This window comes from Pogona vitticeps, chromosome 2 (assembly GCF_051106095.1).
Source record: "Pogona vitticeps strain Pit_001003342236 chromosome 2, PviZW2.1, whole genome shotgun sequence".
NCBI classification, from domain to species: Eukaryota; Metazoa; Chordata; class Lepidosauria; order Squamata; family Agamidae; genus Pogona; species Pogona vitticeps.
In genome coordinates, this window is record NC_135784.1 from 187,321,684 (window position 1) to 187,333,690 (window position 12,007).

At 42.5% G+C, this 12,007-nt stretch overlaps 1 long non-coding RNA gene across 1 annotated transcript; it reads left to right on the forward strand.

Annotated features, from left to right (window-relative positions):
- Nucleotides 1-3,079: 3,079 nt before the first annotated feature.
- LOC144587149 (uncharacterized) lies at nt 3,080-6,623 on the forward strand. The gene is made up of 2 exons (XR_013542351.1): nt 3,080-3,226; nt 3,305-6,623. It is a non-coding gene; the product is annotated as an uncharacterized LOC144587149 (long non-coding RNA).
- Nucleotides 6,624-12,007: the final 5,384 nt, after the last annotated feature.

Sequence of the window (12,007 nt, forward strand, 5' to 3'; positions counted from 1 at the left end):
AGGGAATGGAAATCTGTGATGTCACAGAGTAAGGTGAGAGCAGAATGTGATGACAGAAAGAGGGCAGTTTTCCCCAGGCTTTGCACCATTGTTGACAATGCTTGTGTAACAAGAAAGCTTGTGAATTCCAAAACTGATGCTTCCTGGCTTGCTCTGAAAGGCCCAACAGGTGAAAAAGCCAGGGTTTGGTGAGCGTATGATCTATCACACCATGTGCTGGAATGCACAAACAAACATTTTACACTGAGCCAGTGAGCCCAGCTGGAACCAGCTGAGAATGGCTGCATATCCTCCTGGAAATCAACCTCACAAATGTAAGTCAGACTATATCCTCCTCCAGTACTGCTTGCCCTGCGATTTGTCTCCCTGCTCAGAGACCTGAAGAAGCAGAGAAATTCTCTGGGATCCCAACTGGTGGCTGGCAATCCTGTTGTTGACACAGACTTGTGCGACTTGCCACATCTTACCAACTTATGCTTGAGAGATGCTCAAGCCCCCAGAGCAATTCAAAGGAGCAGAACTGTGCAAAGAACCACCTGCACATATTGGACAAGTAAGAGATCAGAGCAGTCCAGTCGTTAATGCTGGGGAAATGGTCCTTTTCGAACAGCATGCCATTTCTCTCTCTCTCTCTCTCTTTTTCTCCCTCTCTCTCCTTGCACCGTGCCCAGGAAGTAGTGTGGAACTACAATGTCTCAACATGTGTTGCTCACCCTGCCTTTGGGTTCACTTAATTCATCTCCCAGAGTCCTCTAAAGTTCACAGCAGTTCACCTCAAGCTGTAATTTACCAACCTTCTTTTAAAAAAAACCAGACATGTTCACTTCAACAGTAACAAGGGAAGTATCGTATGCAGAACTGACTTTTCAAAGATCTTACAAGAAAGAGGTTCATAAATGTAATACAACGAAGCATAAGGTTATGTTTTCACATAAATTAATGGCTACAGATTGGTGAGTTGCGATGAGAGACAGGATTTCAGTTCAGAAAACAGCAAGACAAATGGATTTAGGGAGTGATGAGATGGGTATTTTACTGCTGTTTGTGCCATGTTTTTCACTGTTCCTTACGGTATTTATTCCTAGTAGTTTTAGCAGTGACTGAGAACAGATCCAATCTTCTGGCAATAGTATGAGGTATAAATATAAAGCAGCTGAAAGAAGCTGTACAAGTTCAGAAATTATGGAGAGAGAGAGCGAAAGAGAGCGAAAGCTCATGAAATCACCAAGGGTCAGATACGACTAAATGGATAATTCAATTTGATATTTTATATGGCTTCCTTGGCTTGAGGGATGTTTGGGCAGCATTTTCAGCTGCATTATTTTCTCTTGCTTTTGGCTTGTGTGATTGCCTATATAATTTACTTGAGGCAGTTGCCGGACCTGTCGATCTCACTGATGATGTGCAGAGTAAGACAAAGTCTGGAAGTGAACCCCACTCCTTTTGCCTGTCTTCTGCTCATACGAGTAAGGATGACAACTGCAATGCAATTTGTAAATTGTATTTTTTTTAAAAAAATGTCTCCTAGTTTCCCACCATAGTGCTCGTAGCATTCAACTGGTGCAGTACGAATTCAAATACTTACTGTGGTTTGTCAGTTCAGCGCAGTTTCACTTGCTATGCATTTGGAAAAACTGGGGAGGCACGCTACGCCACTACACTTTTTGGCCTGTCAGCCAGCTTCAAATCCATCTTAACAATAGCATTGTCTCAACCACTTTTTATCAGCTTGGCTGCTGGAATACCATGAGTGACACTGTCAAAAGCCTTGCTCAATCCAAGGTAACACTTTCGCCAAACCATTCTTCTCATCTACCATACTTGTGACTCTGCCAAATAGAGAGATAAGATTAATTGGGCATGACTCGTTTTTGAGAAATGTGTGCTGGGTCTTAGAAATCACAGTATCCTTTTTTAAAAAAATAATGCTCACAAACCAATTGACTAATTATTTGCTCTACCACATTTCCTAGCAGCAGCTGCTTGTGTGCTTTTTGTCCATTGCCTGGTAGTAGCCGCTAAATGATCACTCTTGATCATCCTCCTTTCTTTATAGGCCACTAGAAGTGGTGGGTACCACTCTAAGCAATCTTTTCTCTGCTGGAAAACAAATTGTAACTAAGAAACTAAGAGTGATAGTAATGGATGTGAAGAGCAGGAAGATATTAGAAGAATTGCAAAACAGCAGAATCAGAGCTACAGTGGTGCATCGACTTACAAACTTAATTGGTTCTGGAACTCCGGTTGTAACTTGAAATGGCCATTAAGTTAAAACACCATTTCCCATAGGAATGCATTGAAATGCAATTAATCCGTTTTGGCCGAAGGAAAAAAAATCACCAATAAAACTACAACAAAAAACAAAAACCACTGCAAGACCAATCGGAAACGTGATTAATCCGTTACGGTCGAAAGGGGGGGGGAGAAAAGCAAACAAACCGTGCAAGATCGTTCGGAAATGCAAGACAAAACAAAACAAAACAAAGCAGAAAGCAAACTAACCGTGCAAGACCCATCGGAAATGCAAAAAAAGCAAAGCAGAAAGCAAACAAACTGTGCAAAACCCTTTGGAAATGCAAAAAAAGCAAAGCAAAAAGCAAACAAACCCTGTAAGACTCATTGGAAATGGGAAAAAAAACCCCAAAAGCAAACAAACCCCACAAGACTCATCAAAGCATAGAAACATAATCCCACTACCCACCCCAAAACCATACTGCAAAACCCACCCAGAACAGTTTTTGAAAAGCAGAAAGCAGCACCTTCCCTTACCAGGCAGTCCAAAGCCTCCTCCGATCGCACTCACTCTAACCGTTGGGGCAAAAGAGCTACAAAGGAGCAGCCTCTTCTCCTACCAACGGTTAGCAGTTTGAATTCCCTGCCTTTTTCCCCCGCCCTTTTCTGTTCGTAACTGGAAGCTCCAGCTGCAAGTCGAAGCAAAATTTTGCAGCTGGTGCTGGTCATAACTTGAAATGGTCATATGTGGGGATGTTCGTAAGTTGAGGCACCACTGTATTTAATTTATTAATTTTTTCTATTCTAGTTATTCCCATGCCATTCTCCAGGTACAGTAGTGCTATTGTTCCTTTGTTTTATATAGGTTGCCGTCACACTGGCCATAAGAACCACAGTTGTCTTAATTTTAAAGCTATTTTAAAGTTATTTAAATCAATTTATAAATTCCCAGGCACATGACAGAAGGGGGAAATTGATTTATTTGGCCTGCAAGGTGAGTTTTTTCAACTAGCAAGCAGGGGCTTTTAAAAAAATTCTGATGTCATTTTAATTTGTACCTATGTGGATTTAGGGGCACAAGCAAGGCACAGAAATTAAAGAAAGGGCTGGCAAGGCGTAAGAAGGTGAACTGACATTCAAGAATCACTGACCATCCTCCATGTCCTGGCATGCTTGCTCTGCGCCCACTCTGCACCCTACAAAGTAAGCATGTTAGGAGCATCACTAGGTGACACTTGATTTATTGATGTTTCACTTACTTTTTAAGAAAATATAATAAACCAAAAGTGTGTTCTGCAAACAGAGTTGGTGTGCTCAGCAAGTGTAAATGGAAAGGAGTCAAAACAATTTAAGTCAATTAGAATGTGCCTACTGAATTATACACCATATGGCTGGAGTTGCGACTAGAAACGATGTAAATCGGCTGTGTGACCGAGTCCTAACTCTGTGCTTGATTCTGTTCATACACATGCTAGTTCCGGGATTTATGTGTAAGTAAACATTACTATTTCAGTCTTCTGTATGGATTTTTATTTTTAATATTTAAATAATATTATTGATTAACTATTATTTATGTAATTTTTTATTTGTTAATTTAGACTACGACCCCATCTATGTTTACTGAGAAGTAACCCGCATTGAGTTGAATAAGATTTGCTCCTAGCTGGTGTTTACAGGATGGCACTGACACCCTGGGATGAGTAGAGACAAAGAAAAAAAAGTACAGTACTTTGTTAGATTTTAATGACTAGAAACTAACAGCCTCTTGCAATGGCAGCACATCAGCCTGTGATGTAGCTTGCTTTGTGCAGTGAACTCAGTGAAAATTGATGGCATGAAGAGTAGTGAGAGGCAATTTCTCGACGTCAGTCCAACATCTGGTTCTAAATACTAGGGAAGAGGGGAAACAGTGCCTGTAGCAGTGGCCCATTTATTGTTGGTATATAGCACACATGAATTGTGCAATACTGTTGGCCAAGGATGTGCAGCGTCCAGAGATATGAAGGTGCAAGTGGCCACACTCAAACTGCAGTGGTATGCAAGCACTTTTGTGCCCTGAACCCCAAAATACATTTATTTGGAAAAAATTTGAATTTTTAATTTTTTTTTTACACAAAGACTGAAGGGGGGTAAAGTTGACTAGTGGGAACCAAAACATGGCAAAATTCTCTCATACGCCCTAAAGGGCAGAAAGTAACTTTTAAAACTTTTCAAAACATGAGTGGGTGGCTGCAAAGGAGCTGGGGGGTATATATTGTCCCCTTGACATCCTCCCCAAATCACTTAACTCTTCTACCTCCATGAATTATCAGACATTATAACCTCTGATATAGATCATAGGTTACTCATTTTTCTAGAAATTACTCATGGACATTACTGTCTATATCTTCCCATCTCGAGACTACTGAAGACATAGACTGAGTGTGTCACATCCTGGAGAAACAGAAACTGCCTCCTGCAGCTTGCAAAGATTGTTCCCAGGCTTCTACTTACTCTCCAGAGCTTTCTTTTTGACTGACTGGCACAGCTGGAGTTGGGGCAGCAATTGAAGTGCACCAAGAAATCCTACGACGGCCAGGTGAGACAGCATTGTTGGGTAACTCCTGCCTTGCTTGTCAGAGCCAGGTTGTCATGGTCCACAGAGCCTTTTGAGTCCAACTCTCCATCAGCAAAGCAAGCTCATTGGTGGCAGAGGTCCAAGTTGCCACGTTATGAGTGGCTGCAGCTGCCTCAAGTGTTGGACCATATGTTTGTAGTTTTCTAGAAAGAACAACCCCCTGCCGCTCTCCCTTCACCCTCTTTGTTTCAGTCTTGGCTCTCTCTTTCCACAAAGTTTTTTTTTTTTGTGGGACTGGGGAGGGTCCCTCCATCCATGATGGTGGGCTCCCCATTTTGGCAAGACCGCTAGCTGTGCTCCCTACCTGTAGGTCACTGGTGGATTGGGGCAGCAACAAAGTGGAGGTAGGAGATGCCCTCAAAGCCACAGCCGTGGCCATGTCGGAGCTACGACTTAAGGAAAAGTGGGAAAGGGTGGAGGAGGGAATTCTGGGCTGATGCCTTTGACTGGGAGGTGTGCAAGACTCCGGAGGTGTTACCAGTCTAACCCTACCTGAACAATGACTGAGAAGTGGTCTGTTGATGCAACCCAGAGACCAGTAATTCGTAGACCTCTTGGTGCTACCTGGGGAGGCTGCATGTATATGCCAGCATGAGGCTTACTGCCAGGTTCATCGCCATGCCCAGTGGCAAGAGGAGAAGCACTCGACTCAGTCAGCTCAGTCAGAGGCTCCTGGTGGCATCCCTCAACCTGATTTGAGAGAAAGCCCTTGCCCCATAGCATTCCACCTACCACCCCACTAGTCTGACAAAGCTAGTCAGGTTTGAGTGGACTTTGGGCAAGCCTCCACAGAGAGTTATCAGGCCTATGGGGCAGTGGAAGAGCAAGAAGGGCAGGGAAGTCTGGCCTGGGTGGGTGCCTACAGGGAGAACTGAAGGCATGCATCCAGTATCCCAGTCATGAGACCCCTTTCCTGGCCCACCTGCAGAGAGTTCTGGAATTGGTAGAGGAGAATGATCTCGTTTCCTCACCATAGGGGACAGGAGAAAGAGGTCTAGAATGGACTGGGAGTGCAAATAACGTTCAGCCACCAATGGGTGGACATAGTGGGGTCCTGTTGGCCCCTTAAGGTTGTCTTCTTTCATTAACCGTGTGTTGGCTTCAATAAAGAGCCTGGTTCTGCAGCAACTTAAAGTGCTGTTATGGTGAGGGCCACTCACAGTTCTTGTTTCCTTTTTTTTATTTTAGAAATTATGAATACAAAAATCAGTTGAAGCTTATTGTGTTTCCTTTTCAGTTGTGTCCTTCAACCACAATGAAGGTAGGGAAAATTCTTCAGAAAAGGAAGGCTGCAGAAATATCTGGATTGGAACATACAGGGATAAAAGCAGTCAATGAATGTGGATCAGTGGAACGCCTTTTGTGAAACCCGCAGTGTATAGCTGGGTTGCTTTTATCAATTTACAGGCTAGCATTCACAATCAGTATTTCACCGCGCTAGACAAGGAAGCTATATCTAAGAGCAGTGCTCCCTCAGGTGGCAAAATCAGTGTAACGGTGAAAACACAATGGCTAAATCTGGAGGAGGAGGAGGTAAGAATCCCCCAACATCCCAACCCTTGCAGGCTACCCATTGGGAACATTGTGACCAGTTGTGTGTTCAGTCTCACCACCAGTGGCAGAATGGGGAAATGGCAGGCAGCTTGCTGGAATGGGTGGCGCATGCATGATATGTCTTCTGCTCCATATTTCGGCAACAAGATATTATTTATTTATTATTGAAAGTATCTATATCTCACCTAAAAAAGACCCAAGGTGGCTTACAGAGTTTTTTTTTTTTTTAAAAAAAAGAATAATAAAGGCTCAACACAATGGGTCATTACAATAATAATAATAACAAAAGAATTAAACAAATTTAATATTAAACCGAATAGATGAAAACACATTAAAAGCACAACAGTCCTGTATTTTAAATATCCCTCTTAGTGGCAGCCAGTCCCTAAGGAAAAGCCCGTCTGAAGAGAAAGGTCTTTGCCAGCTATGGAAGGACAGCAAAGCTTGGGCTCCCATGGGATGGGTGTCATCAGAATTATCTCTGACATGTGAAAAACTTCCTTACATTAGGAAGAACTTCCCAAGGGTATGTGTTGTTTTGACAACAGAATGGGCTACCAGTGTAACACTAACACTGCATTTTTTTTTTAAGGTGAATTGCTTCAGTTCAAGGAATTTTGTGTACTGAATCACATGACTTATCATGAAACAGATAATGGTGGCATTGATTTCTTAACTTGGGTAATTTGTCTCTGAAAGTTATGCCATTAGTGTGACGCTGATGATGCAAGAAGACTTTGGCCATTGTTTGCTTATTCATGTGCCATTGTTACTTGATAACAGCAACAAGCATCCCATGGAACAGGCCTCACTCTTGAAAGGCTCAATCAACAAACAATTGCATTGCTTCGTGGCTTGAGTTCTGCATGTTTACTCAAGGGATCTAACATCCCATCTTTAATGGGGCTTACCATTATCAATATTTGCACAGGGACTGCCTTGTAGCTATTTAGTTGCCTAATTTGCAATTTAGATTTATCATGCCACACATCATCTTAACTGCCTTAAGGCAGAAGGTCAAATGGTAGTTGTTGTTCATATACAGTACAAATAATAAAAATATGGACACAATAAATGTTTTGTTGGTTGGTTGGTTGGTTGGTTGGTTGGTTGGTTGGTTGGTTGGTTGGTTGGTTGGTTGGTTGGTTGGTTGGTTGGTTGGTTGGTTGGTTGGTTGGTTGGTTGGTTGGTTGGTTGGTTGGATGGATGGATGGATGGATGGATGGATGGATGGATGGATGGATACAGAATAAATATCAAAAGACAGAAGAAACACTGAATGTTGATTACAGCACTAGTTATCACAGTGTTCAGCCTTTTTGTTGATGTTGATGGGGAACACATGGCTTTCCAAATGTAGCTGGATTGCAGTTCCCATCATCCTTCAACATTGACCTTAGTGACTTGAGCTGATGTGAATAGTAGCATCATGGAAGGTGACCGTTTTCCCAACCTGAGCTTGAGAGAGATACATCATAGCCTTTCCTAAAGTTTCATATAGAGAATTGGTCAGAAAGGACATTGTGAGTGAACTGTGAGACAGGTGAGTGAAAATGAAGACAGGAGAAAGGCTCAGGGAGCTATCAAACGAGCTGGAATAGGTAGAAAGCAATGGAGTGTTGTGGGTCTCTGAAATCAGCTTGTGATGTTGCAATGGGGAGGGGGTATTGATGACCCCCTTTCTACCTATTGACTGGATGCCAGAGGGACAAGCAGGTTATGTAGGTTAGCCCTGCCCTACACCACTGCCATGTTTCCCTGAAATACTTTCTTATTATTCCAGAGTACCTTTGAGGATTCCTTACACATAGATGCCCTTTGCAGGTACACCTGTATGCCTGGAGAACTCCTTCCAAAGGACATCATTAGATGGAGGTCTGTCAGAGGAGCATGGTGGTGGAGCACAATGATGGCAGGGCGATCCCAGCTTACCCTCTCTGTGTAACTGTTTAATGAATATTGTGCGTAACTTCCTCCACTGCCCCATTTTTTTTCTCCCATCCTTATGTCCAGACTGAAATCAATGAAGAATGTTAGCAGTGAAGTTGGACATCTTAGTTTTGGTCAAGATTGTATTTTCTCACAGATGGAGAACCGGTACCCTAAACAATCAGAAGCAACTAGATTCCCACCCTGTATGGAGACGCAGATGGGATAATTACTGGAGCCAGCATCAGGAATGTTAAATCTGGAAAATAAAATAATGGTGTCTGTAAACAAAATGTAATATTCTTCACTAGATGTTCTTACATAAATTGAGAAAAATTGGACATTGGAGTCCACGTAGCTTCTCTCCAGGCCTCCAAATGGGAGATTAAACATCATATTATCTGAAGCAGCCTTCCCCACCAAATGGATGCTCTCCAGATGCTTTAGATTACAACTCCATCAGCCACCCAGCATGTCCTGTGATACATACTGATAGGGCCTACAGGCAAAAACAGCTGTATGTTGAGTTTGGAAAAGCTGGTGTACAGCATTTCTAATGAAAGCCTGAAAATCATATGAAAATAGAGAGCATTTTTCTGTAGATCCCGGACTGTTAAAGTTTCTTAGCGCATATGGAACTCATATGCCTGTTTTTTGAACATGCATTTTTTACACATTTCATAAGACACTTATTTATTGTTTCAGTTTGATATACTGCTCCTGTTAATGCTGCAGCTCTACTCTGGACAGTTCCCAATAAAACAAGAAACAAATGTGCCACACAGGTGGGCGCTTGCTAATTTCTGTGGTCATGTTTAAAATAAAAGGACCATCAATGTGGTTCACTTATGGACTAAGGAATCCATGTAATCAAGTACATTATATGATTTTCAAAAAGCATGGTTCTTTTACAATTTTCCTAATTAGTTTCTGTGTAACTTATAGAAGGCATGTAGCCTAATGATGAAGTTGGCCATATTTAGAAACCTCAAGCGTATGTCTGTAGAAGCACTGGCTGGCCAACAACTAAACGTACTGTTTCAGTGCAAGAGATCACATTAAAATAGAATATGTGTTGCCAGCAAGCTCATGCTTGCTCGTGGTAACCTGAAGAAAAACGCTTTGCTGCACATTATGGAAAATGTGTAGTTCCTGCCCACATCTCGCTCAAGCACAAAGCCATTCCCCCACCCCACCCCACCCCAGCTTGTTTCTCTCTGTGTGTCTTTCTTTCCCATGCTCTATGGCCTCTTTGAGGACACCTCTCCCCCCAACCAGTCTTCTCTCTCTCTTTTCTCTGTTTCTTCCCCTTCCATCTGCATGGAATAATAAGTGGAATAAGCATATTTGAATCACACAGCAAACAACAACAACAAACAAACAAACCCTGAGATTTGATCTGTGTTAAAAACTGTGCTGAGTTTCACTTTCACACAATAAAATTCAAAATGTGTATTTATTTTCCTCTGAGTTGTATTATTTTCTTAGGAAGCGAGTTAAAATAAATGGCCACTAGAGATGGGGTTATTAATATATGAATACAAATGACCCCGCGCAGCTGGACATAATGAGGGTCCAGACTCCTGGGGCCAGACTGTCCACTCACCCATCCACTGCTGCCACCGGCTCCATGTTTCCTTCTAATAGCTCTGGAGCTCCCAGTTCACTAGCCACTCCTGGCAGACGGAGGGAAGACAAGCCTCCCTGCCAGGCTGACGAGTGGGTAGCCAACTGCGAGCTCTGCAGCGATTGGAAGGGGGACTGAAACCAGCAGCAGAAGTGGATGGGTTGGTGGGTGGGTCCAGCCACCACAGGCCCCTCTTTATGTCCATCTGTGTGGGGGTATTTGTATACCTATACAAATACCCCGATCTCTAATGGCCACCAGAGGGCCATTTATTGTTTTTCTTAATTGACTTAAGCCCCTTGTGAACAACATTATACCCAGTTTTAAAAGGGAGCCTTTCAATTACTCAGTAGGAATGCAGGAAACGACTAAAAAAACCCACATGACTTGAACTGGTTAAAATTTAAATGGTACATGTGGGTTTTTGAGAAATGTAGATAGGCACCGAAGCCTCAGTCTGCCATCTTATCCAGAAGTAAGCAACGTTCACCTCACTGAAATGCATTCACTTCCTGAAGTCCTGGCAAGTGGCTTTTGCAATTGCAAAATGAATTACTGCATTAAGTATGTGAAGACAGAAGGTATGAAAATTTTTCCTATATAATAAGCGAGCATTTAAAAAATCCCTGTATCTTCAAATCATAGGATGGATCAACTTCAAATTTTTAAAAGCGTGTAGCTGGGAATTTTTTTTCTTTCCTAGAAGTAGTTGTAGGCGTTTGAAAAATAACCACTGAATCTACGACAAGTGGTGAAAAATGGTGGGAAAACATGATGCTGAGGGAGGGTGTGGGTTTTTTTGACACTAGGGTGGATAGGCATTGTAGTCAAACAACACCTGGAGGGCAGCTTTATCAAAGCTAGAGCAAAGGTGCCAGATAAAAATGATGAGAGTCCCACCTAGTCCTTATTAATCACTTTGCCAAGTACAATGAACTTACAGGTCAGTAGTGAAGGTGCTGTTGTCTTCCCATAGCCAAGGCTCACCAGTTTTGTTGCGGGATAAACCAATCCAGTAAGAGTTGTAGGACTGTGCTGACTCAAGTATGAACTCCTGAATGGAAACACAGACAACAACCTGAATTACTTTTTTACATACTTTACTTTACTTATTGAACTTATACCCCGCCCCACTAGACAAAGTCTACTCGGGGCGGCTTACACGAGTAAGAAAACATGATAAAATAACATACATTATAAAACCTACTAACTAAATAGCTAACGTCTATATACATTGTCAAGATGGGATAGTTAAGAAACAGAAAATTGACTGGAGGGAAGGCCTGCCTAAAGAGCCAGGTTTTTAAATGGCTTTTGAAAACACCCAGCGAGGGAGCCAGATGGATTTCCGTTGGGAGGGTATTCCATAGCTGAGGGGCCACCGCCGAGAAGGCCCAGTTTCTTGTTCTTTCCTTCCGGACTGGCGAGTAGGGATAGACCTCATCTGATAAATAAAAACACTACCAGTATTGGTAGGAAGATAAATGGCAAGGAGACAGATTTTTGGACTTTGAAGCAGGACATAGAGGCAGGAACAAGTGCTATAAATAAGGGGATAACATGTTGGATTGGATGCTGGCTGTGATGGCATCAAACTGGTACCCAGCAGACAATCTGGCTTGTTCCAGAGCTACAGCTGCCCACAAAGTGGAACCACTGCACAAGCTATTTCCAAGGGGCACCTGTATTAATCTCCTACAGCAGAAACTATGAGTCTTCTGACACCTTAAAGACTGGCAAGTTTTATTTTGAATAACATTTCATGGGCTGCAGCCCCTTTTATCAGATAAATAAAGGAAGTCTCGATAAACAAAATGCCCATGGGGAAGTGGATATGAAATACAGTGGGCATACACTTTACCTTCTGTGGCTTCATCCTACAGAATCCTGGGAGACGAGGTATCTGAAATTCTCGGAATCGGGGCCCTGAAGCTAGAGCTGTTATGGGAGACCCTTCACAAACAGCTATGAGGTCTGGGTAACCACTAACATCTTCTTCAATGGGATTGTTCCATGACAGATCACCAGAATTCTTTTTAATGTGGACT